This window comes from Gracilinanus agilis, chromosome 3 (genome assembly GCF_016433145.1).
Source record: "Gracilinanus agilis isolate LMUSP501 chromosome 3, AgileGrace, whole genome shotgun sequence".
NCBI classification, from domain to species: domain Eukaryota; kingdom Metazoa; phylum Chordata; class Mammalia; order Didelphimorphia; family Didelphidae; genus Gracilinanus; species Gracilinanus agilis.
Genome location: NC_058132.1, coordinates 169,860,900 through 169,888,012, shown reverse-complemented (window position 1 = coordinate 169,888,012; position 27,113 = coordinate 169,860,900). Strand labels below are relative to the sequence as shown.

General features: G+C 37.6%; 1 pseudogene; it reads left to right on the top strand.

The window, feature by feature from the left end:
- The window catches only part of LOC123241324, a 56,044-nt pseudogene extending 33,515 nt beyond the window's left edge, over positions 1-22,529 (top strand).
- Positions 22,530-27,113: the final 4,584 nt, after the last annotated feature.

Genomic DNA, 27,113 nt, shown 5'->3' with positions numbered 1-27,113 from the left:
ATATATATATATATATAGAGAGAGAGAGAGAGAGAGAGAGAGAGAACTCTTTAATAACTCATGGAACCAATGGCTTTCATATATTATCAATTTCCCTAAGCAGTGGGAGCTATTTATAATAATCTGTACTTGGCTATTTCCCAAAACTTTGTAGGAATTGGAGTGGAAATCTCTGCCCTAACAGCTCAGAATCTAGATTAACTAGATAGGGCCATTATCTGCAGGGCTACCTCCATCTAAATTATTTGTAATATGCCTATTTTGTACTTCTTTCCAACCTGCCACTGATTTTAGAGCAACTAGCTTTCCCCTTCTTGGCCTCTGCCTCTCCCATCCTGCATAAATACTTCTGGGTTAGACACTTGAGATCCATTAATTCTTTTAATGTACTAATTAATACATCCCAATACACTGCAAGGTTCACCTGAATTATTAACCTCGAGTAGGAAATGTAATGAAGTTTGTAACTAACAAATCAATTCAATTTGCCGATCTCTGCAGTTTAAGTCTTTTGGGGAAATGAACTTGAACATGTTGTGCTTAATTATAGTATAAATATTTGGGTTTAATAGCACCAGCAATGAAGCTAATGGAAAAGACGAAGCTGCCTCTTTTATGGATCTAATAGAGGAGCACCTCATTGATCTAGAACAATAACCCTATATATAGTGTCTTACTATATGATAAAAAGAAAAGGCTGTTTTTTAAATGATCATTTTGCTCCTCTTTAACTGCTCTGGAATGGCTTGTGCCTGGTTCCAAAGAAGAGCTGGCTCCTGAGTTGATTGGAAAAAATGTAATCAGAAGGTATTAATGAGGTTTTAAACTGACTATAAGAATTTTTCTACCCTAATCTCTTTATGGGACATAATTCCATCTCTGAGTCTAGAAGAGAATGACACAATTGTCTGAGAAAATAAATTAGTCCCACCTCTGAAGATTTTAATATCTAAGCCCAAGATAAATTCCAGAGATAGCTGGAGACACAAGTCTGGAATTCCTTGTTTAGGAGACTCCATGCAAGAGTTCAAAAGGAAGAAGGATTTTTCCTTTTTGCCATTCTCTCCCCATCTCCATTCAGCTTTGAAGGAAAACTACTGTGTCAGTAGAAGACATTGCATTTATTTGGAAGCAGATAACTCTGAGGAATGCAATTTCAGTTTCTGCTCCAATATCTGTTGCAGATGCTGAAGGGAGTAAAAAATTTCTAGGAAAAAAAAAAAAAGATGAGACGTTAAACCAACTAAATACATTGTACTTTCTGTAACTTCAATAGGAAGACTGAATTTGGGAAAATGGCAAGACTGATGTTGTCAAATAAGGCTTAGATTTAAGAAACAAAAGAGGATAAAGCTTTAGACTATTCAAGAGCCTTGCATTTCTGGGGATTATAAATTCTTTCTTCTAGACTTAAGTCAGAATTAAGTTGATCAGGAGAATACCAAATAATATAAAAATGAAACTGACATTATTTTATCAGATAGTAAACAAATGGAAGTCACCACATGCACTGTATGCAAAAAAGACCATAGATTAACCTTCTAATTTAGTGTTGATTCTAAACTTTTTCCTAAATTAAAGACCAGAAGGAAACAATTCCCACCTCCATTTCCCATGTTGTTAAACTGACAGCTGGCATAGTTCAAAATAGTGAATATATGTGACTAGAAGGATGATAATATTCTTGATGATAATAGGGAAATTTGGAAGAATAGGTTTAGGAGGAAAAATAATATAATGATATTCATAATGAATATCTCAGGTCCGGTGTCAAGCCCCATCCTCAGAACCTAGCATAATGCACTACATATAGAGCAGACTCTTAATAGAAATTTGTGAGGCTGTGTTAAAAAGAAAAAAAATGATGAATTTATCTCTAACATCTCTTGGCTTTTTTCACATATATAATCTGCCTTTTCTTTATGTTGTTGAAGAAAGAGTAATGATAATGTATATTATCTATTACCCTAATTTCATTTTTTGACTCATCATGACCATTTTCTATGGAAGATAACATTAATTAATTCTGGCTTCATTTATCATTTACTTCAACTCCTAATTCAGTCCTATAAATCAAATAAAAATATAATGCATCTAATTTTGGAATTTTAACTGGAATGATAAAAGAAGCCACAAATCTAGGGCAGTTTCTTTTATTTACTTATTTTACCTTTCATTAATAATAATTGCAGTCATGTCTAACTCTTCATGATTCCATTTAGGATTTTCTTGACAAAGATTGTAGAATGGTTTGCCATTTCCTTCTCTTGCTCATTTTAAATGTGGAAACTGAGGCAAAAGGGTTAAATGATTTGCCCAGGGTCACATGGCTAGCAAGTGTCTGAGACTGGATTGAACTCAGGTCTTCCTTACTCTAGACCTGATACTCTAACCATTATATTACCTAGTTCCCCCCAAAAGTTACTGGAGAATGCAGGCAGTAAAAACATTAATGAAAAAATGTAACAAAATAATAATAACAAGTATTTATATAGTGCTTTAAGGTTTCAAAGCACTTTTCTTTTTTTTTTTTGAAGATATTTTATTTTATCAGTTACACTTTACAATTTTCCACAGAAGTTTTCTGAAGTTATCATGGGATCTATATTGCTGAGAGGGGTTTAAGCTGCATCAAAGAATTCCATAGTGTCCCCCAGAACTCTAAGAGAGGGTGACCTGGTTTTTTATACCAGGGCCCCAACTGCCTTTAACTGCCCCCTCTCTTAGAGTTCTGGGGGGCACTATGGAATTCTTTGATGCAGCTTGAACCCCTCTCAGCAATATGGATCCCACAGTTATAGGATCCAGATTGTCTCCCTGCCTTCCATCTCTCCTCCTTCTTGGATGTTACTAGCTATGTGATTCTGAGCAAGTCACCTTAACCTCTGTCTGCCTCAGTTAACCTACCAGTAAAATGGAGATAATTTCAAGCATGGGGGACAGTCAATGAAAATACTCATTGTAGGGAAGAGGATTATTTTGTGTGAGGAAAAGCAAGGAGGTCAGTGTCACTGTATCACAGAGTTCTTGAAGGGAATTAAGGTATAAGAAAACTGTGTAAGCAGAAGAAAAACAACTGCTTGATCACATGGGTTGATGGGGATATGGTTGGGGATGTAGACTCTAAATGATCACCCTAATGAAAATATTAATAATATGGAAATAGTTCTTGATCAATGACACATGTAAAACCTGGTGGAATAGCTCATTGGCTACAGGAAGAGGGGAGAGAAAGAACATGAATCATGTAATCATAGAAAAATATTCTAAATTAATTAAATAACATTTTTCAATTGCCAAAAAAAAAATACTGTGTAGGTTAAATTGGTTTGACAAATATAACAATTTTTAAAAAGTTGTGGTTGCAGTTTATAATAATTAAATATTAAGTCAAAAGGCTGTTAGTAGCTTTAACAATTTAGTTTAATAAAATATTGTAAAAGAGAGAAATGTAGGAAGGAAGTAGAAAATATTTCCTAGCCTACCACCCTAGAGTCTGCTCTGATGAAATCCAGCTTGCCTCTTGACAAAGTTCTAATCTCTGGCCCCAAGAGTGGGAGAGTTTCAGCCTCCCGATTCCAGTCTCCAAGTGAAGGTCCCATAGTCTCTTCAGCAAGGGTCTCACCAGCCCAGAATGTCCAATCCAAAATGAGAATCAAATGCCTAATTGAGCTGAGCAGCACACGAGGCTGAGCTGCTAAAGACACAGAAGACCTTAAAGACCAAGAGAGTATCCTTCTGAAGAGCAGGAAAGATGCAAAAGACTTCGAGGGTCCTAAATGCTCCCGCTTAGATGCAGTTTTCTCCACCCATCAACTCTCCTCCACTTCTCAGGAATCAATCATAGCTTCTCAGTTAGTCTAGCACTGCTGGTGGGGGAAGTACTTGTGGTCTTTTAGGGCAGTGATGGGCACCCTTTTGAGCTTGGTGTGTCAAAATTCACCAAAAACCTGAGCATAACTTGGGTGGTGTGTCACTTTGAGAAAAAAACCATAATTTTGCAATATTTATAGTTTAAATAACAAAAATGTATGATTATAATATATAACTGTATTTAATAAACCAAAATAGGTAAATTAACATAGGTAGAATTGTCATCTATAGTGCACAGAGTGTCTACACTACACTACAGCAAATGTTTCATCCTCGGCATGCATCCTCATACTTCTCTGTAGGTGGTTGCATGTCATCAAAAATGGCTACGTGTGTCACGTGTCATAGGTTTGCCATCACCATTTTAGGGTATGAACTTCCAGTAAAAAGCTCTGACTAACTAAATGTTAGTGACTAAGTGTAAAAGGAGGGGCACTCCAATTTCTCGATTAATTAACTTAAATTAGACAGAGTTTAAATTCTCTTTCACAACTGGAAGGTAGAAAGGAGCTAACTTATGAAGGGTTTTGAATACCAGAGATTTAATACTTGATTCTGAAGGTAATAGGGAGCCACTGAAGTAGATTTGAGTAAGAATGTGAGTGTGAGATGGTCAGATCTGTTCTTAGAAAGATCAATTTCATACCTGAGTGGAAGCTGGATTAGAATGAGGAGAAGACAAGGAAGGCAAGGAAGACCAAATAGCAGGCTACTCAATAACCCAGATGTGAAGTGTTAAGGACCTGCCTCATATGGTGATGGCATCAGACAAGAAAGGGGAGTATGTACAAGATACATTAGGGAAGGGAGAAATGATAGCCTAAATGTTCTTCTCTTCATCTCTGTCTCTGGCTTCCCTTGCTTCCTGCAACTTTAATTAAAGGTTTACCTTTTTTAAGAAGTCTGTCCCAGTCCTTAAACTCAATGCCTTCCTTCTGAGACTATTCGTATTTTATCACAGACACATTTTATTTATACATATATAGTTCATATACAGTTATATACCTAATGTATGGTTATGTTTATACATAATTCATACTTGTTGCCTCCCTCGTAAGACTGTGAGTTCCTAGAGACACACTGGGTTTTGCCTTTCTTTGAAGCCTCTTTGCTTAGTATAGTGCCTGGTATACAGTGGATTTGTTTTTCAAACCCTTATCTTCCATCTTGGAATCAATGCCAAGTATTGGTTCCAAGGCAGAAGAGTAGTAAAGGTTAGGCAATTGGGGTTAAGTGATTTGCCCAGGGTCACACCATTAGGAAGTGTCTGAAGCCAGATTTGAACCTAGAACCTCCTATCCACTGAGCTATATGGTGAGTTTTTAAAAAATAAATATTAGTTGGCTGACTACTATACAAACAGTGATGAGAGGATGGGAAAGGAGTAAGATGAAGGTAGGAGAGAGGAGAGGTGGTTAAAGAGAAAGGGTAAGAAAAAAACATTGAATGTTAGAGCTAGAATGAGCCTTGAGGGCCATCTAGTCCAAATAATGGAAAACTGAGACCTAGGTAGATTGTGACCTACTCAAGGTCATGTAGTGAGTTAATAGCAATGCAGGTTTTCTGACTCCTAATATGAAAGAATTGACTTTTGTCTTGCCCCAGGACTTCTGGAAGAGAGAGTGAAGCAGAAGAAGAGATGTTGTGCAGCTCTACCTCCCTAAAATCTAGTTCACAGCCAAGTCAAAATATCACCTGTGATGTTACAGGTTCTCTTTGGAAGAGAGGATGAACAATAGATGGGACTATTATACCACTCTGCTTTTAATGAAGAATCAAAGAACAGGATAAGGGATGAGAGTGAGGAAGAGGCAATTGCACAAAAGAAACAGAAAGGTTAGAGGTGTCAGGGAAGGAATTAAGAAAAATCAATTCAAGAAAGAAAATGTATACTATTATTTGTTTTCTTCCTTTTGGAGAATAAGGATAGAAAATCCTGGAGTTAGCAGCAGTCAATAGGGCCCCTGGATCACAATTGGCATGACTTTTCCTTCAAGGGCAATCATTCCAATTAATTAGCCTTTGTAATGGTCTTTGGTACCTCTCCTTCATTATACTGTTTTTCCTATGAATGGAATTATTTTGTATAACACTCAAATCGATTCAGTACTTCAGTGGATTCATGATGTCATCAGTGTGGGTAATTTTTCTGTTAGTACATAGCTTACAATAAACACATGCACAGACACACATGCCTTCTAATCCTGTGTGATTTCTTGCCATGTTCTTTAAACATATTGGACAGTTTGTGTTGGCTAACCATCTATGGGTATTTTAAAAAACAAACAATAAACTCCAATGTGACATAGCCAGACCTGGGCAACAATGTGGCTAAGAAGAAAATGTTATTTTTTTTAAATCCTTACTTTCTGTACTGGTAGGAACTCCATGACAGAAGGGCAAGGACTAGGCAAATGGGGTTAAGTGATTTGCCTAGGGGACACAGACATAGGAAGTGTTTGAGGTCAGATTTGAACCCAAATCCTCTCAACTCCAGTCCTGGCACTTTACACACTGAGTCATCATGCTGCCCAATGATGTTACTTTCAGTCTTTAACTTCATATATGGTAAGGAGAAATAGCCATGCAGATTTATAGGGCTTTACAATTTGTAAGATATTTTTCTTACAACCTTGTGAGATAGGTAGTAAAAGCCTTTCTATTTGAAAAATGAATCTCCCTGAGGCTCACTTTCTTCTTTTTAAAATAAGTGGCTTGTTTATGGTCACATAATTAATAAGAATTGAAGACCATGTGTGCTTCTCAGATGTTAGAAAAATATCTGAGATCTTTGGTTACAAGAGCTAAAAATGTTATATCCTCTTCTTTCTCTACTTTCAAGCTGTTCAGTTTGTAAGGTATCATCTTTTCTAAGTCATATATGAACTAAATCTAATAAAATACAAAGCTCAAAAATGTTTTCTCAATTTTGTTCTTTTTTCTTATTCTTTTTGTGACTTTTCAAGTTACAAAATTTTCAGGGAAATTTTATTATGAGATATGATAACCCAGCCATTATTTTAAAAGGAAATGCATGGCACTAATATCTATACCGAATATGAATTTTTAGTTTATAAAGACCACTCTTCAATACTCTGAAATGTTCACAATCTAAGAATCAGAAAATCAGAAAAAAATTAAAATTGAAATGGAGTTCAATGGTTATCTACTCCAATTCATACCCAGAAAGGAACATATACTCTTGAAGAAATGGTTATCCGGTCTTTTCTTGAAATTCTCTAATTAAGAAAGAACCAGCATAATTCAAAGCAGCTCAATGGATCTCTGAGGATATTCTAAAGAATGTGTTATAAACTCTGGAAGTAAATCAATAGAATTGGACTAGATTGTCTGTAGTCTCATAACTCCTCCTTTATTTTATTTTTTTTTCCATAGTATTATTTATTTTCCATAGTATTTTCACTGTAAAGATAGCTTCACTTAGTAGATAGAGAACTAGCTTTGGATCCAGGAAGACAGGGATTCAAGTCCAGTCTGGGACATATACTTGCTGTGGCCCTGGGAAAGTCACAGCCATCAGTGCTTTTTCCAAATGTCTAAGACAATCAAGTTTGCAAAGAAGGGATCAACTTCCATGGTGAAAAGGAATTTCCTTGTCTAGGATGAAGTGTCCCAGTGTAAGGGTACTTCTCATGAGTTGGAGTGGAAAAGAGACCAGCCAACGAACTCACTGAAGAAGGAAAAGAATCTGGTCCATGCCTGGGATGGGGGAGGTGGGGTGCCATGATGGAGAAGTCCACAGGAATGAATCTAGGGAGAAATGACCTGGGTATATTCCTTAAATGGGGTTTCTTGGAGGAACTCTCCACCTATCAGTCAGAGGGAAGGATGTTAAGAGCAGAGGGTACTGATATAAGCTCCAGAGGGATGTGATCTCATAGGATGAAGAGATTCCTGGGGCATGATAGAGAAATCCAGAAAAATGCAGCTGAGTGAGATATGAAGAACATTTTGGGTAAGAACATTTCCCACAAATAGAAAGTATAGAGAAAGGAAGATCTATTTGCATGTAAAATCCAAGGTCTAATTTGAAATGTGTTTGCTATATTCTTGTCCCTTTGGCCTTTCAAAGCCAGCTGTAGAAATAATAAGCATAATTAGTTTTTCTTTTTAACCAAAAGGATTATGACATGACTATTTAGATATTCCCACCCTTTCCCCCACAAGAGATTAAGTAATTTGTTTACTTTCTCTTCAAATGGAATTAATGATGGTTCATAATTTTCAAGAGGAAAAATAATTAGTCCATCATGTATTGACAGTGTATCAAGAAGCTTTTGTTTGAAATGGGGCTAAACCCATTTTCTAGGCTATAGAAGAGGTTACTTCAATAGCAACTTGGGTGTTGAGGGTGAAGTGAAATAAGTCTCGACGGAGAAACTTGGTGAGTTCTTGGAATGGGGGAGTCTTGGACTCTAGAGTAAAGCTCTTAGTCCAACCTGGTGCCAGTCAGGAAGAAGAAGAGAGTAGAGCAAAAAGGACAGTTCCTAACTTTAGGTTCTCATTTCATCTGTGAACAAATTATTTTCCTTCAACAAGTCAATGAACGATATGGACATATGATAAGTAGACTTCTAGACTTGGGATCAGGAACATCAGAGTTTAAATCCTGTCTCCTACATTTATTGCACGACCATGGGTAAATGAGAGGCAGCCAGGTATAAAAGTGCATCAAGCATTGGGCCTGGAGTCAGGAAAACCCGAGTTCAAATACAGCATTAGACAATAGATGTGTATAATGAGGCAAGTCATTTAATTTACCTTGGTTTCCTCATTTATAAAATAATAATAGCACTTACCTCTAGGTTTGGTGGGAGGATAAAATGAGGTAATATTGACACAGGAATAATAACATCTCCCTCACATAACTATAGGGATCAAATAAGATAATACATATTAAGCTCTTTGTAAAACTTAAAGTGATATATATGTAGGAATTCTCATTTTATTTTCTCTCAATCACTTACTATGTAGAAGAAAGATGTCAAACATAGAATCACTTTTCCTAGCATAGCTGGACCCAAATTAAAGTGTAATTGAGAAATATTTAACAAAATAAATGAAAATAATAGAATATAGAAAATGTTACTATGTTGTTTTCTAAGCCAGTATACTTCTACAGATCTGTGACTCCAATATTATTTGAGTTTGATAACCCTAATGCCCTAATGATGCTAAATGTGAATGTAATTAGCAAAAGTCCACACATAGGTGGAATTCACCATAACCAATGTGGTATGATCATCTTCACAAGAACCCTGGTAAGGAAGTATAACCAAATTTTTTGATGGTCTTCCACTTCACAATTCTGAGTCAAGATATTCTGGGCATTTCTCTGCAGGTAGCAATATTTGCTTATTTTGTAATAGAGACCAAGGTAGCCAAAAAGTACAGTGGATAGAATCAGTAATGTCTGAGTTCAAATCCTATATACAATACTTATGGGAGGTTTTATCCCACCCACTATCAACCCATGCTCATTAATGCTTATAATTCCTATCATTGAAAATAAAGACTGAAGAAAATAACAAGGCCTATATCCCCCCAAAAATTTTTTTAAGGGAAAAGGAACTATTTGTACAAAAAAATTTAATGCAGCTCTTTTCATGGTGGCAAAGAACCAGAAACTGAAGGAATGTCCATTAGGGAATGGCTGAACAAATTGTGGTTAATAAATTGTAATGAATGCTGTTGTGCCATAAGAAATGATGAGCAAGATGCTTTTGGAAAACACCTGGAAAGATTTACCTGAACTGATTTAGAGTGAAGTGAGCAGAACAAGGAGAACATTGTCCATAGTAATAACAATAACATATAATGATCAAATTGTGAATGCATTAACTATTATCAACAAAGCAAGGATCCAGGACAACTCCAAGAGATTCCTGACAAAAAAAAGGATATCCAGTCACTGAATAGACAGAGTCTGAATGCAAATTGAAATATACCATTATTTATTTCCTCTGTGAATTTTTCTCTAGTGTAAGCAATATATGTCTTCTTTCACAACATGATGAACATGGAAATATTATATGATAATATATGTACAACCTATATCATATTACCTGCCTTCTTAGGGAGGGGGGAGGGATGGGAGGGAGAGAAAGAACATGGATTACAGAATGAATATTTTAAAAATTTCTTGACATGTAAAAAAAAAGTATGAAGGTGGCTAAGGCAGGCACTGTGGAGTGTCTAGAGCTTGGTTGGACACTAAAAAAGCCAAAGTCATCCACTACATTCTGAGTCATTGCTGTCTTGGGCCATTGCCAGTCATCCTGGCTTTTGTCTTGCTACTAGACTTTGATGATAAGAGAACATGAGGTTGACAACTTTGTGCAACTCTTCCTCACTTAAATTTCCAATAAATCAAGACTTCATCCTATGATGTCATTGGTCCTCTTCAAAAATGAAGGATGGACAACACTATTTGTATTACCTTGAGAAAACTGACACCCAGAGTAATACGATAATTTTCCCAACTATAAAATTTGGTCAGGGAGTATTTGGTTTGGGTACAGCAATATTTAGGATTTCTTCCAGGTTCAAATTTCTAGGATTCTGTAATTTAACTTGATATAGTATAAAAAAACAAATTCCCATAGGAAACCTAAAGTAATGTAACACCTGATTTGATCTACTCTTCCAATTTATACTCACACTCTAGGATTGAATCCCCAGAGGGCAAACCTATCCCTAGGTTCTAGAGGTAGTTTTATAGGTCTGAATTTTTAAGTCACTTGCCCAGGAACTCCTACTGACATGCTTCCCTTTGATAATAAGTCAGCAGACTCGATTAATTCTTAACAAAGATTTTCATTTAAGTGGTATATCAAGAATAGTAGGTACAAAACTCAGAGTGCAATGGTAGTGTTGCATGTATGGGGAAGGCAATTCACTATTCACAGTACATGGAAGTCTTTTCTTTCATTAGAGTCCTTAGGAAGTTCCCCTTAGATATTTTGTCTCTCTGAGTGAGTCATTCAGATAGATTCCAACAAATACTCCTTTCCACAGTTTAACTCTATAGCCAGCATTTGTATTCCTGGAAGCCACTGTCTCTCTCTGGTATCTGTATTCATCATCTTCAAAAAACCAATTTTTTTTAAATAGAAGAAAAAATAAATATTTGTCTTTTTTAAATTACATTTAATACAAATTTTATCTATTTTTAAATTTTTTGAGTTCCAAATTTCTCTCTTTCTTCCTCTCCACCCATCTCATTGAAAGGGCAAAAAATTCAATATAGATTCTATATGTGCGGTCATGCAAAAAAAATGCATATTTCCATATTAGCCATGTTGTTAAACAAAATACATACATTTTCAAAAAAAAGAAAAAGAAAGCCAAAAAGGAATGCTTCAATTTGCATTCAGATCCCATCAGTTCTTTATCTGAATAGATAGCATTTTTCATCATAAGTTTTTCAGAATTGTTTTGGATCTTTGCATTTCTAAGAAAAGCGAAGTCATTCAGTTACTCATCATATAGTACTGCTGTTACTAATTCTCCAATACCATTCTCCTGGTTCTGCTCACTTCACTTTGCACCAATTCATATAAGTCTTTCCAGGTTTTTTTCTGAAAGCATTCTGCTTGTCATTGCTTATAGCACAATAGTATTCCATTATAATTTTATACTACAACTTATTCAGCTATTCCCCAATTGAACATACTTAATATTAATCCTAAAACATAAGGGAAGGATTTTTTAAAGCCAGTTAATCCTGACCTATTAAAACAAGCTGCTGGTGATCAAAAACAAAAATCATACAGAAAATAAAAACTATACATGAGCTCTTGAATATTACAACAATAGTCATCCTATTCAATGACCTTCTAATGATAAATATTAGGTGAAGTATAAAAAAAGGAGAAAGATGTATGCTCTCAAGACAGGTGGTATGATATAGTAGATGAAAGGCTGATCTTGATTCCAGAAAGACTTATATTCAAGTCTTACTGCTATGTAACTCTCTTAGCCTATAAGGTGCAAAGAACAATCAAAATAAACATTTATTAAGTTCCTACTATGTTCCAGGCATGGAACTTAGCACTAGGGTTGTAAAGAAAGGCAGAAAAAAAAACAGGACTCCAAGTGACTCTAAAGGAGTTCACAGTCATGAAAAAGCATAGATTTTCATTGGAAAAGGATCTGTGCCCCTAAAAAGTGTTCACCATTGTGTTAGAGATTTGCTAGAATGAGGATAAAGTTTAAAGGAGCACCTGATACTTCTGTGAGAAAGGAAATCAAGCATTCCAGAACAGACCTGGATTGGTATTGATTCTGAATCTCAATTCCAATTAATGTAAAGAATATTATCCATTGGATATATTGGAATAGAGCCATCCCTCGCTATATTGTGGTTCACTTATCACAGCTTCTTTGTATCAGTTTTTTTTAGTCTAATTCAGTATTGCTGAGTTTTTGCTATATCGTGGGATTTTATGGTTGAATACCACACTTTATACAATGGAAATGCAGTACACCACTACTACTTGGCAAGTTTGCCAATGTGAGATTGTACACGACACACTATTGCTGATGTCTGATCGCTGTGCATAGTGTTGCTCTGTGGTGTTGTGTTTTTGTGAAGTTTTTGTAAATGTTTGAATTTATTTCAAGCCCTATGCCACCCAAACATCCTGTGCCTTAACGTCATGGATTTACACCTATCATGGGGACCTCTGGAACATAATTCCCACCATAGGTGAGGGATCAAAGTATAAAGGATACATCTGAATCTACAAAAGGAAAAGAGTAAGACTTTCTATCTCTCTTGCTCTTTGTCCCTTTTCCTGACCAATATACCAGGGCTAACATTCTGCCTCTGGTATAAATTATATATTTATATCATATATAAATAAATACTATGTAAATTATTTTGGTATGCTAGGGTTGTCCTTTTGTGTGTGAAGAAAATGTGTAAGACTGGCTACCTGGAATTCAGAATGATTTGAAGAAACTAATTGTTTTAAGTCCCAAAGAAACTTGAAGAAAGTGAGTATCTTTGAAAACTACAACATGACTGGACAACAATTGGGTCATTCTACCAACCAGCTGTCACAGACTCTCTCTGATATGAGATAACCAAAGTCCTTGTGTTCAGACTAGGTATCTCTGGTTTCTGGTCACAGACTCTCATTTCTGATTGAATTTGATCACTTGTCCTCAACTGTGGGACATCTGTCCTTATGACTCAGAAGGTCATTGTATTACTGAAACCTTGAGACTGAGTCATTTCATACTCTCATCTTACAGTCTTAGGCTAAAAATATAAACCAGAAATGTCTTCATTATTTCTTGCACCTGAGACTCTGTCACTTTGGTCCTGAGAACTCCATGCTCATACCACCCCAAATCCCTTCCTGGATCCTTCCAGCCCCTTTCCTGATCTCCCTCACTAAGAATTATATAAATAGATACTGGTCAGCTATACTTTGGGCTTTTTGGTGCTAGACCAGTTTGATTGCATGTGCCTGTATGACTTTGCGTAATAAAGACTTTTTCATCTTATAAGCACTGTTCAGGGAAAACGGGATAGAGGTCTTAGGTGAAGCATGTGCTTGTCACAGCACCTCAAGACATAGTTTCCCTTTAGTAGAAGAGAATTAAGTTCCACAGAGTCAGTGCTTCAGTTCTTATGTGTTCTTATGTGACCTTGGACAGATCATGTAACTACTCAGGGTCTTAATTTCTTCATCTGCGCAAGACAGGGTTACACTAGATGACTTTCTAATATCCCTCCAAGATCTAGATCTAAGACTCCATGATTTAGGTGCAAAAAAGATGTTTGTATCCAGGGATGGTCACCTGGGCAGAATTAGTAAGCCAGTTCATTTTGCCTTTGCCAGCAGCCTCATCCTCATGAACTCATAGTGTATCCAATTCTTTTTTTTTTTTTTTAAGATTTAAATATTTTATTTTTTTAGAAAAATTGTCCATGGTTACATGATTCATGTTTTTACTTTTGGCTTCACACCACCCCCCATAGCCAACACACATTTCCACTAGTTTTAACATGTGTCATCAATCAAGACTTATTTATATATCATTGATAGTTGCATTGGTGTGGTCATTTCGAGTCTACATCCCCAACCATGTCCGCATCAACCCATGTGTTCTAGCAGTTGTTTTTCTTCTGTGTTTCCACTCCTGTAGTTCTTCCTCTGAATGTGGGTAGCATTCTTTTCCATAAGTCTCTCAGAACTGTCCAGGGTCATTTCATTACTGCTAGTACAGAAGTCCATTACATTTTATTTTACCACAGTGTATCAGTCTCTGTGTACAATGTTCTTCTGGCTCTGCTCCTTTCACTCTGCATCAATTCCTGGAGGTCTTTCTAGTTCACATGGAATTCCTCCAGTTTATTATTCCTTTGAGCACAATAGTATTCCATCACCAGCATATACCACAATTTGTTTAGCAATTCCCCTATTAAAGGGCATACCCTCGTTTTCCAGTTTTTTGCCACCACAAAAAGCGTGGCTATAAATATTTTTGTATAAGTCTTTTTGTCTATGATCTCTTTGGGGTACAAATCCAGCAATGCTATGGTTGGATCGAAGGGCAGGTAGTCTTTTAGAGCTCTTTGGGCATAGTTCCAAAGTTGCCATCCAGAATGATTGGGTCAGTTCACAACTCCACCAGCAGTGCATTAATGTCCCTCTAGCCCTTTACCTTAAACCTGTGTATGTCAAATCGCCTCATATGTGTTTCTTGTAGACATCATATGGTAGGATTTTGGTTTCTAATCCACTCTGCTATTTGCTTCCGTTTTATGGGCGAGTTCATCCCATTCACATTCAGAGATAAAATTATCAGTTGTGTATTCTCCAACATTTTGGTATCCTCTCCTAGTTCTACTTCTTCTTCTTACACTATTTCCTTTTAAACCAGTGGTTTATTTAGACCAGTCCCCCTTGTCCCCTCCCTTGATTTACTTCCCTTTCCACCTCCTCCCTTATTATTCCCCTCTTTTTATTTTAAAGGCCTAATGAATTCCCTCCCTCCTCTCCTCCCCTCCCCTTTTTTGACCTCCCCTCTCCTCTGCTCCCCTTGGTTGATCCCTTCTGAATTTCTCAGTAGGGTTAGATAGAATTCTATATCTCAATGGATATAGCTACTCTTCCCTCTTAGGGTTAATTCTGCTGAGAGTAAGGTTTAAATATCACCTCTTAATGCTCTCTTCCTCTCCTTTTTATAATAGTATTGATCCCCTCCCCCTTCCCATATTCTTTTTGTGTGGTATAGAATATTCTATTTTTCTTATTCATTCAAGTTTATCTTGATGCCATCTACTATTCACCCCTCCTCTTTTTTTCCCCACCTTGTCTCATCTTAGACCATTTAGTGCTCCAACTTCTCCCTATGAATAATTCTTCTAATTAATATAATGTGAATACTGTTTTTGAAAACTACACATAACATTTCTCCATATGGGAATACAAATAATTTGATCTTATTAAGGCCCTTAAAGAGGCAAATTTAAGAATAAAATTTTTCTTTCTTTCCCTTCTGTTTCTTATTTACCTTTTCATGTTTCTCTTGGCTTTTGTGGTTGGATATCAAACTCTCCACTGAGTTCTGGTCTTTTCTTTACAAACACTTGGAAACCTTCTATTTTGTTGAATGCCCATACTTTTCCCTGGAAGTAGATAGTCAGTTTTGATGGGTAGGTGATCCTTGATTGTAGACCCAGTTCTCTTGCCTTTCTGAATATCATATTCCAAGCCTTGTGGTCTCATAGTGTGGAGGGTGCCAGGTCCTGTGTGATCCTGACTGGTGCCCCTTGATATCTGAATTGTCTCTTTGTGGCTTCTTGTAATATTTTTTCTTTTATTTGGAAGCCCTTGAATTTGGCTATTATATTTCTGGGGGTTGTCTTTTCAGGGTCTAGTGTAGAGGGTGATCTATGGCTCCTTTCAATGTCTATATTGCCCTCTTGTTGTAGAACTTCAGGGCAGTTTTGCTGAATAATTTCTTTTAGTACGGAGTCCAAATTTCTATTAATTTCTGGTTTTTCAGGAAGACCAATGATTATCAAATTGTCTCTTCTAGACCTGGTTTCTTGATCTGTCAATTTCTCAGTGAGGTATTTCATGTTTCCTTCTATTTTATCAGTCTTTTGACTTTGCTTTATTTGTTCTTGCTGTCTTGAGAGATCATTGGCTTCTAATTGCCCAATTCTAGCCTTTAGAGACTGGTTTTCCTTTTCAATCTAGTCTTTCTTGTTCTTCAAGGCTTCCAGCTGGTCATTTCTGGTCTTCAGTTTGCTTATCAATTCATTTGATTTCTGAGCCTCACTTTCCAATTACAAAATTCTGCCTTTTAAACAAGAAAATACTTGTCAGATCTCTTCCATCTTTCTCATAATCTTAGATTTGAACTCTTCAAGATCTTGTGACCCATTTTCATTTTTTTGGGAAGGTTTGGATGTCTTTAATTTTTTGTCCTCCTATGGGTTCTGGTTTTTTTTTCTGTGCAGAAGTTATCAAGTGTTTGAGCTTTTTTCTAGGTCTCCTTGTTTATTTTTGGGTCTTGATTGGCATCATTATGATTTATCTGCCAGAAGTCTGAGTAAGGCAATCTGATTCTCTTTATATGGACTTAGTGAGCAGTTTTTTGCCTGAGGCGACTTTGTGAGTCTCTTGGCTTCTCTGGGGACCCTCCTGGGGTCTCTGGTCTAGCTGTTTTCAGGGTTGCGCTCCTGTGTTGCTAGCCAGCTGGCCAGAGCTTGGAACTTGGCCCACACTTGCTCCTCCACCTGAGATTTTCCCCTGAGTCTGAGTGTGCTGGGCCCTGCTGCTGCCTCTCAGCCCCACTCCAGTGTCCAAGGTCTTAGCTAGACCAGAGACCCCAGCAGGCTGGAAAACTATTTTCAGGGTCAAGCCCCCATGGTCCTAGCTGGCTGCCTAGAGCCTGGAACTTGGCCCACGCTTGCTCCTCCACCTGAGATTTTCCCCTGAGTCTGAGTGTGCTGGGCACTGCTGTTGCCTCTCTCAGCCCCACTCCTATGTCCAAGGTCTGAGTTTTCCAGCCACCTGGGATCTCAGGTCTTGCTGCTCTCAGGAGCAAGTTCCTAGTAGTACCAGCTAGCTGCCAAGGGGCTAGATTTTGTGCCCCCACTTGCTCTAACTCTGGAGTGCAGCCTCTGACTCTGGTACTGTGGGTGGGGTGGGGGAGGGTTGATCTGCTTGCATTTTGATGGGAGCTATTTCCCCCCTTATAGCATGGAAGTGCTCAAATCCCATGTACTTTCGATACTGCATTCTATTGTGGGGTCCCTTCTTTTGTCTGGATTTTGTTTTCTTTTCCTTTAGATGTATGCCATATCAGTTGGTAAGGAGAGAAAGTGGCCCAGCTTCTACTCAGCCACCATCTTAACCTGGGATTAACATTTCTAACATTATAGTTACATATACTATTTAAAGGATAATATGAGATTAATTAGTTTTGTACTAAATGATATAAAAAGAAATTAACTTAAATAAATGTGTTAGGTTCTTCAGAGAGGAATAGCTATCTAAACTTCAGGAAACACTGAACATGATAATAAAGTGAATCTTCAAGTAAATTGCTACCACTGAACTGTATGAATAAAGGAAGATTTATATTTTTGTATCCAGTGCTTAAATGCATTTATAAGTTTGTGCATTTTCATACTTTAATGCTATTTATTTTAGAAAGGAAGAGCATTTTAGGGAAAAAATTTAACTTGTGTAGACTTAACCAATCCTGATAAAGTCATTTTTCCACATCTCTGATACCATTTGGGTCACCATGGACAAAATCATTTAAACCTGTATTTCTAATTGTAAAATAGTGATAATGAACTAGTTCCTCTGCACAGGGCTGTTGTGAGCCTAAATGAGAACGTATTGAAGATTCTTTGTAAACTTATACATAAAGTACTAAGATAGAGTAGGGTCAATTATTTTCTTATAAGCACCCTGATATGTTGGGGGTAGGGGCATCAGTGTTTTAACTTGGATTAACACAGAACTACCAAAGTAGTCAGAAAAACCCAAGTCTTTAATCAGGAGTAGGAATAAGGTCCAATATTGGCCACCACACAGAGCCCAGCACCAAATACCACATAGGGCCTATACCCTGGGGACTCTAGGAACCTTATCCTTGGGAGAAGGCACTCTGCTAAATGCCATCTCCAATGCCAATTCTACCCTGGGAGAAAACACCACACTAAGTGCCAACTCTGAAGAGGAATGGAACCTGGGTTTCTTATACCCTTTGGAAAATTTGGTATGGGAAGTCTGCAGAGACAAACCACAAATGGGCTGCTAAGAGTTCTGTAGCCAGCCCCAGGGGTATCAACCAGCAGTCAGCTGTAACAAATCAAAGGCAAAGGGTCAAACTAAGAACTGGGCTTCCTGAGAGGGGATTTTAACATATTAAGAGAAGACTTTAAAACAAATAAAAGGCACACAACATTTTTACTATGTCCCCAGAATCCCACCCTCGATAGGGTTCCCAAATAGTCTTAAATCCATAGTTCAAACCAAAACAGGTATGCCTGGTATTGGATTTTCTCAAAGGGCAGGGGTAAATTGAGACATCCAAATTTCCCATCTACAAATGTCCCCTGGGACTAAGTGAATCATAGGAGATAGAGGAGATCTTAAGACTATCTTCTTACTCTATCCTATACCTAAACTCCTCCCCAAAATGTCCAGTGGCCATCCAGCTTTTGAGACATGTAACAATAAAGAGAGCCAGTTCTGGATAATATGATAGAAGGAGAGAGAGAGAGAGTCCATATAGGTGGTGACTCTCTACTTTAGTTCTCCCCTCAGGCTGAATATACACTGGGAGACTTCAGGGGGTGTCACCCAGAAACTGGGTGACCTGGATGGTTGTGCTGCCCCACAGGAGTTGGGGGTAAGGCTTCCCTATAAGATGAGGTACGTGGTGCCAGGAAGATTATTCTGGCAGATCATTTACTTATGCCCTGATATGTCCAGGTGATCCTTTATGCAGGGATATGTCTTGTTTGCATTTTGTTCATACACAGCAAATACTTCAACTTATTTTAATTTATTTATGAATAGACCAAACACACAAGTTAGCAGGTTGCTAAGTAAAAATTACTAATAAATGGGAGGCATTGGAAAGAATTCAATAGGTAGAGGTGCATTCCATATATATGGCATAGTATAAAGCAAGTCAGAAGCAAAGCTAAATTTTGGCTTCTTTTAAAGAAAGTGCTAGCAGCAGCAATTTTACCCCCTTCATTTAGAGATGGGTTCCATTGTCATGGGCATTATAGCCCCCAAACTCAGGCAAACTGTAAGCAAGGAAATTCCTTTGCTCCATTCTCTCCTTGTGACTCCTAATCCAATAACATCTGATTACTTCTATAAGACCCTGAGATTATTGTCATCCTTAGACTGTCCTTTAGATTTAAGATGGACATAGAGATGCACCTCCAGTCTACACCTCCATACCATCGGGCTGTATCTCAGACATCCATCTGTCCCCTAAACTATGAGTCAGGCAGACCCGGGTCAGATAACCAAACTCTCCCAACAAATGCCTGAGTGTTTACCACTCTAGAATCATGTCCTTACCACGACATAATATCACATCCCCACTGTTATAAAAAATATATAATCCCCAGAATATATGGATTCAGGGAGTAGCCTTTCATCTTGCTGTTCTACCTATACTATCCTCCTGGCCAGATTTAACATAACTTTCTAAATTAATGAATTTCTCTTTTTTAAATTTTTAAGCTAAGCTTTGGAGTCTTACATTCTTGCAAAAGGTACCCTTCCCGAACTCCGGAGGTTCACCTCAAGACCCCCACAACACCATATCTAGTTAATAGTGATATACTAAATTTTCATTTATCAAAAAAAAAAAAANCAGAATATATGGATTCAGGGAGTAGCCTTTCATCTTGCTGTTCTACCTATACTATCCTCCTGGCCAGATTTAACATAACTTTCTAAATTAATGAATTTCTCTTTTTTAAATTTTTAAGCTAAGCTTTGGAGTCTTACATTCTTGCAAAAGGTACCCTTCCCGAACTCCGGAGGTTCACCTCAAGACCCCCACAACACCATATCTAGTTAATAGTGATATACTAAATTTTCATTTATCTCAAAAAAAAAAAGGTAGAGATAACATTGAGGACCTCAGAATTATAGTTCTGATGTATATATTCTTATAAATAAATATAATAAATATAAAAATAAATAAATATGATACATTAAATATTTATTATTTAAAATTTAAATATATTATTAAAATAAAATATAGCATAGCATAAGTATGATAAATAATAAAATGTAAATAAATAAATTTTAGCTTATAAATATCTATATGCATACACAAGAATTACACCCAATGCTAGAGTGGACAACATAATCTCTAAGTAACTGAATATTTTGAAAGGGGGAAAAGCTACAGCCCAATTTTCTTTCAAGATGAAGTTGAAAAGAAAATTCTAATACAGTAAAGCCAATTACTTAGATCTTGGATGGCAAAGGTATCCCCATAACTTTAATTATCATAGCCTGAGCTCCTCCCAAATAGTCACAACTGATTACTTTTTACTAACCCTGCCTCTGAATAACAAAAGCATTGTAAAAGCTTCCAATCCTAGTACAAATGTATTATATCCATAGTCCTATCTGCAAAGGGAAATATACATTGTCAAAAAAAAAAAAAAAGGAGGTGGGGTGAATAGAGTGTTACTGCTCTTTCCATTTGCATTATAGCCATAGCACAGAGTGTTTTCCTGGTTCTGTTTGCACCATATCAAGTAAGAGTATTTTTTTTAATGAATTGGGCAGGGGGCAGCTGGGTAGCTCAGTGGATTGAGAGCCAGGCCTAGAGATAGGAGGTCCTAGGTTCAAATCTGACTCCAGACACTTCCCAGCTGTGTGACCCTGGGCAAGTCACTTGACCCCCATTGCCTACCCTTACCACTCTTCTGCCTTGGAACCAATACACAGTATTGACTCCAAGATGGAAGGTAAGGGTTTAAAAAAATGAACTGGGCAGAAATTTGTAACTTGCCAAACATCAATTCCAATAACAACACCATGTAGACTCCCTCTTTTTTGGTTCCTGAGGAGTGAAGTCTTTTGAGGTACTTATAAGGTTTCAAAGTTAAATGTTAATTAAATGAGGTGTTAAACTACTGAAGGGTGACTTTGGTGAGGATGAACAAAGGGATTTTTCAAAAGATCTCTTCTCATAAGAGAGATAAGGTTAGGGATTCACACCTTTAAGTGAATGGGAAAGGAGAAGAGAAACCCTGGGAGAAAAAGCATTATAAAAGACCAGGAGTGGCTCAGTTTGAGAAGTCTTCTCAGAACTGTGAAAAGGTAATTTGTGCTTTGATTTAATCAGTCAGGGATTTGGACTTCCCTTCCATTTGTTTTCAATTTTAATCAATCAACTGACACCTTCAGAGATAGGAAATTGATCCCACAGACACTGCCCTCCTGGGTAGTGCCAGGCTAATTGAGGAACTATGATTGGTTCCTGGGAGGTGAAGTGGGAGAGCTAGTGGGTGAATAAAACTATGTATAAGCAGGAGCCTCTGGAACCCTGTATGTCTGTCCTGTCTTCAGCTGGACACTCTCTTGGGTGTGAGGTCTCTGGTGCCTCATGTGGGTTCAAGGGCTTTCTGGTCTGAGTCTTTGGAAGTTTTCATTTTTGGCTTCCTGATTTTGGCTTTGGATTCTGGTGGAGATTCAGCTTCTGCACTGGTGACTCAAGCTGAAGAGGGATGTTTACTCAGGTGAGACTCTTGCCTCTTTGGTGGGAGAGACTGCTCTTTGCAGCTCAACCTCTTTAGTGTCCATCTTTAGTTATTGAAATGCCTGTGTGGTGACACTCTGAGGGCTTCTGAGACTTCAGATTTAGAGACAGACTACCTCCTTCTACCTCCTTCCTACCTTCCCTTCTCTTACTATCTCTACCTTGCTATAATAAAGCTACTAATAGTCTTGAGACATAAGAGTTAATTTCTATAAACAGCAATCACAGCAATTATTTTGATTCTTATATTTGTCAAATCCATTCTAACCATTACAGAGTCTAGATTTTTGTTGGATCTGTGTTCCTGACCAAGAGGCCTCCTAATAGGATATCAGAGGTGCATATAAAAAAATTGGGTGTCATTGGCCTCATGATGGAGAGGCCACAGAAACATTCTGGAAAAAGAAGCAGGGAGTTAATTGAACCAGTTGGCTGGGAGTTAATTGAACCAGTGCTAGATGAATTGGATCAGAACTTCAGAGAAGATGTAACTAAACCTCATAAAGGAAAGAGGAAAGTGGAATTTCTCTGGCCAATCTTCAGAATTCATCACCAGAAAACAAGATACATATTTGACCTCTTTTATAAGGGAAAAACTATAAGTAAAGAATTGTATGAGTACTGCATTAAAGAAGGTTATGCAGTTAAGAACTTGATTGCCAAGTGGAAAAAAACAAGGTTATGAGAATTTGTGCTGCCTCCGTTGCATCCCGAGGCAGGATACCAATTTTGAAACTAATCATATATGTAGGGTTCCAAAAAGCAAGTTGAAAGTGGGGTGGAACATTAAGTGTATCCACTGTGGCTGCTGAAAATGCTCTGGTTGGCAGATCTCAGAGTGATGGGCCCACAGATTCCACTTCTGGCTTGTTTCTCTCCATGAATAGCTGATAAAATGAGCTCTCACCCCTGGGTAACTCTTGTTCTCCAAAGCTACAACCTGAGACTGGAGCACAACAGCAAATAAAAGACTATCAATGGATTGTAGTATCTGTGATTTTACAATAAAGCTTTTAACAATTGGTTTTTTTTAAATCCACAATTGTAGCTGATAATGCAAAGCCAGTGCAATTAGATAAATACTCACAAGTTAAAGATGTCTGTCAAATGTACAGTTGGGTCCTATGTTGCACATACCTATTTGGAAAAAAATCATAGAGAGAAAGACTCTAAACATGCAGTGGACATACATATGGGCATAAGGAAGACCCTGTCAATCAAGGAAAAGAACTTAAATATTTTGTAACTACTATATACCAGTATCTATTAGGACTTGGGGTGACTTGGACTACAGATGCTAAGATTCGAAGAATGCTGAGTGGATCTAGTGCTCTCTTTAGCTGTGTCCCCATCTCTTTCACAATCCAGACTTGAAGTAAACCCTACTTCAGCTAGCCTAGTACTGTGTAAGGGGTGGATTTATACACATCAATTGACATCAGATGGGTTCTTATTTGTGTTGGAAATTGGATTGATTGGAATTTGGACTAAATATAGATTGAAGCATACCATTTTCCACTTTATTTGTATGTGTTTTATTATGGGTTTTGGTTTTATGAGTTATTCTCTCACAACATTGCCAATATGGAAATATGTTTTACATGATCATACATGTATAACCCAGATCAAATTGCTTACCTTCTCAGAGAGGGAAGGGGGAAAGAATGAAGGGAGACAATTTGGATCTTGTAATTTCAGAAATCATACATTAAAAATTATTACATGTAATTGGAAAAATAAATTAAGTATATATCAAGATAATTAGTTTTCTTTGTAATCCTTCTTACAAGTTGCACCATTCTTCATTCCCCGACTAAACCTTTGGATACAGTAATACTGCCTCCTTGTTTTTCCTTAAATAATATACTCCATCCCTTGGCTTGGGGCATTTTCTTCCCCCATACCTAGAATGTTCCCCCTCTTAGATTCCTTCCTGTCTCAGCTAAAATCCCTCTTTCCATAGAAAGGATCTCCTTTAATAATGCCTTCCCTCTGTTCATTATTTGCATTTATACTGCATATAGCTTATTTGTACATCATTGTTTGTCTCCCTCATTTAACTGAGTTCCTTGACGACAGAGATTATTTTTAACATTTTTTTTGTGTCCCTTGTGCTTATCATAGTGCCTGGCACATAGTAGTGTTATGTAGAGATGGATGCATGGAATCCCTACAAAAATACAGGGTCAGCCTCACCCAAAGTTCTCCAGGGGGGTCCCCAGAATTCTGGGTGAGGCTAACCCTGTATTTTTGCATGGATTCCATGCATCCATCTCTACATAACAGTAGGTGCCAAAAATGTTTATTGATGGGTTGACTGAGTAGGGGTCTATAGCACCTCACACCTAGCATATTGGCCATTATGGCAGCAAAGGAAAATGATAAATGTTGGAGGGGTTGTGGAAAATTTGGGGCATTAATGCACTGCTAGTGGAGATGTGAATTGATCCAACCATTCTGGAAGGTAATTTGGAACTATGCCCAAAGGGCTTTAAAAGAATACATACTCTTTGATCCAGCCATACCACCCAAAGAGATAATAAGCAAAAAGACTTACACAAAAAAATTCATAACCATGCTCTTTGTGGTGGCAAAAAATTGGAAAATGAGGGAGTGCCCATTGATTAGAGAATGGCTGAACAAATTGTGGTATCTGATGGAGAAGGGGTCCGTGGGCTTCATTAGGTCAAAGAGTTCATGAAAGCAGAAAGATAAAAGACCCTTACTTTACCAGTACATCTTGTAGGGACATTTCTATGTTAATCTTGGTTTCTCACTAGGGAACAAAAGCTTTGTCCCCAGCTTAAGAGAATTTGGATATCAGCTAGCTGGATAGGAAAAATATATTTGGGAGCCGGAAATAGCCAGTTCCTGGGACCATTTCTGATAGTTGCCAAGGCTACTTGGAAGTTAGACCAGTAGTCCTTTTCTGAACAGCCTTAAAGAGCAGCAGAAAGGTTGTCTCCCAGCCTCCTGCCAACAAGACAGAAATCACACTCTTTCTGTTGAAGACTTTTCGAAAAAAAATTTTAAAGCATAATTTGCAGCCTGAGACACAGAACCTAGGTCAAACTGTAAAAGGCAGCACTGGTGGCAGTTGCACTCAACCTCCATTTCATACAGTTTGAAACACACTGGAGTCTCAACAGCCTAGGAAGTGATGGATGATGCTGCCACAGGGCTAAGAGTCACCAATCAGCATGTCTCTCTACATCTCACCCCCACTCCATCCCTCCCCACCAGCTTTACTCCCTGTAGCTAGCTCTGCAGTCTCCTCTAAGACTCCTGGTTTTTCACCATAACAGATTTGAATCTTCTCTGTGGTGGCCTTGAGTTAGAAACTTGAAAAGCCCAGCAGCTGGGCTGTTGAGGAGCTTTTGAAAAAGAACATCCCATTTACATTGAAATAAAGTTTAAAAGGGGCTTTTTTTCTGCAGCACTCTCTTTGAAAAGTCATTCTTCTCCTGGAGGACAGCAATTACAGAACTTCAAAAAGTAGAAGCAAAGCTCCCAGTGGAGGAGATACAAAGGCAGTAATTCCCCACTTAAGTGGAGGTCAGCCTTCTGACACCCTCAACTCTCCAGGAAGTGATCTCCAACCAGGAAAAAGTAAAAAGTTTTTCAGAAGGGTTGACACAAAGCCTCAGTGTGAAAACCTACCACTAGACCACAGGAGAGGTCTTCAGACTCTCACTCAGTGCTTATTTATTCCTATATAAAACACAAAGGTCAACAGACTTGGCTACTTTGCAAGTTAGTGTGGCTTAGGGCGTATCAGTCAGGAATCAGACAATGGAAGACCATGTTTCAAAGCCTGACTCAGATTCTCACTACCTATGTGACCTTGGGCAAGTCACTTAACCTCCCTATGCCTCAGTTTCTTCATCTATAAAAAGAGATAACAGCATCTACTTCCTGATCAGTGGAGGTAACGTACTTTGGAAATTTCAAAATGCTACATCAATGTCAGCTGTTATTATAATTGTGTGGTTTCTATGCCTGAAGCAGCTCAGAAGCAGCGGGGTAGAAAAAGGTGGGTGGCTCTGAAAGGTGGGCACAGTGATAGCAGCAGGAAGCAGCCTGACAGAGGGAGGAGATGTGAAATGAAAACTGAAAAGGAGACCCAAGACTGCATTGCTGAATGTTTACAATCATGCTTGGGAAGTCTGGGGGTTTGTAAAAATTCAACAATACAGTATACTGTTTGTAAAAGTAGAATTGGGTATTTTTTTAAAAAAAGATTTCTATCTTAAGTGGTTAAAATAAAGCAAAGTTGCTGTCCCTTGGCCAGATTAAAAAATTAAAAACTCTAGTTTTCGGAAGATTCATTTACCTTGAACTCATTATCTCAAACTGTTCTGGGTAATTAAGGTTTATTATTTCACATTCCTTCCATTGGGAAGAACTTACACAAAACTGGAGAAACTTGACAAGGGAAAGGTCTCAAAGAATTGAAACTACAAGGCGGGGCATTATACCCTTTGACCCACCAATATTGAAGTAGTCTAAATGAATGAAATAGGTTAGAGAATAAAGTGGAATTGAAGTAGATTAACCCATTCCTGCATTATTTAGGAAACTGACCTAATCCTTCCAGGAGGCCAAGCAACCTAGGCAAGTGGTGGGTTAGAATCCAAATTCCCCTATGGACAACAAAGGGACATAGCTAACTTTGGATGAGTGTTTAAGTACAAACAAATAAGTCAGGATGGAATGCAAGGTAAACATATAAGCTAACTAGGGATGACTGTTTAGGTTGATGTGAAAAGTAAATATCCTCTGAATGATCTGAGTGTTATCTATTTATCACTACCTATGTTTGTGATGACTGTTTTCTTGACAAGTAAGAACCTGGTTAGTCTTGTATCTTGTAAACCTATATAAGCTGTGTTGTAATGTTAGTCTGCACAGCTTCCACTAGGGAAGGCTGTCCCAGATTTCTTTTTTCTTTTCTTTTTTTTAATCAATAAATAATGGTTCCAATTATTGAATTTCTGAGTGTCTGGACTCATGTTATGAAGTACCCCACTTCACTTCCACTAGGGAAGGCTGTCCCAGCTGGTAGATTTTTTCTTTCTTTTTTTTTTATCAATAAATAACGGTTCTAATTATTGAATTTCTGGGCATCTGGACTTGTATTATGAAGTACCCCACTTCAATATCACTACTAAGTCTGTATCCCAAAGAGAGCCAAAAAAAGAAAAAAGAGGAAAGGATCTTGATGTTCACTACCACATCTTGGTGTTCACCTAGACATTCTCACTCTCACTCAGCTCAGGTCCTCATACCATCAGAGGACCTTGAGCCATCTCTTCATCTTCTCAAATTTTAGTATGTTGTCTCATTGCCAATCGCTTTAGTGAAATTATTGATTGTTTTTATGATTTGTGACATTGAACATGGGCCTATAGATACCTCTTCTTCTT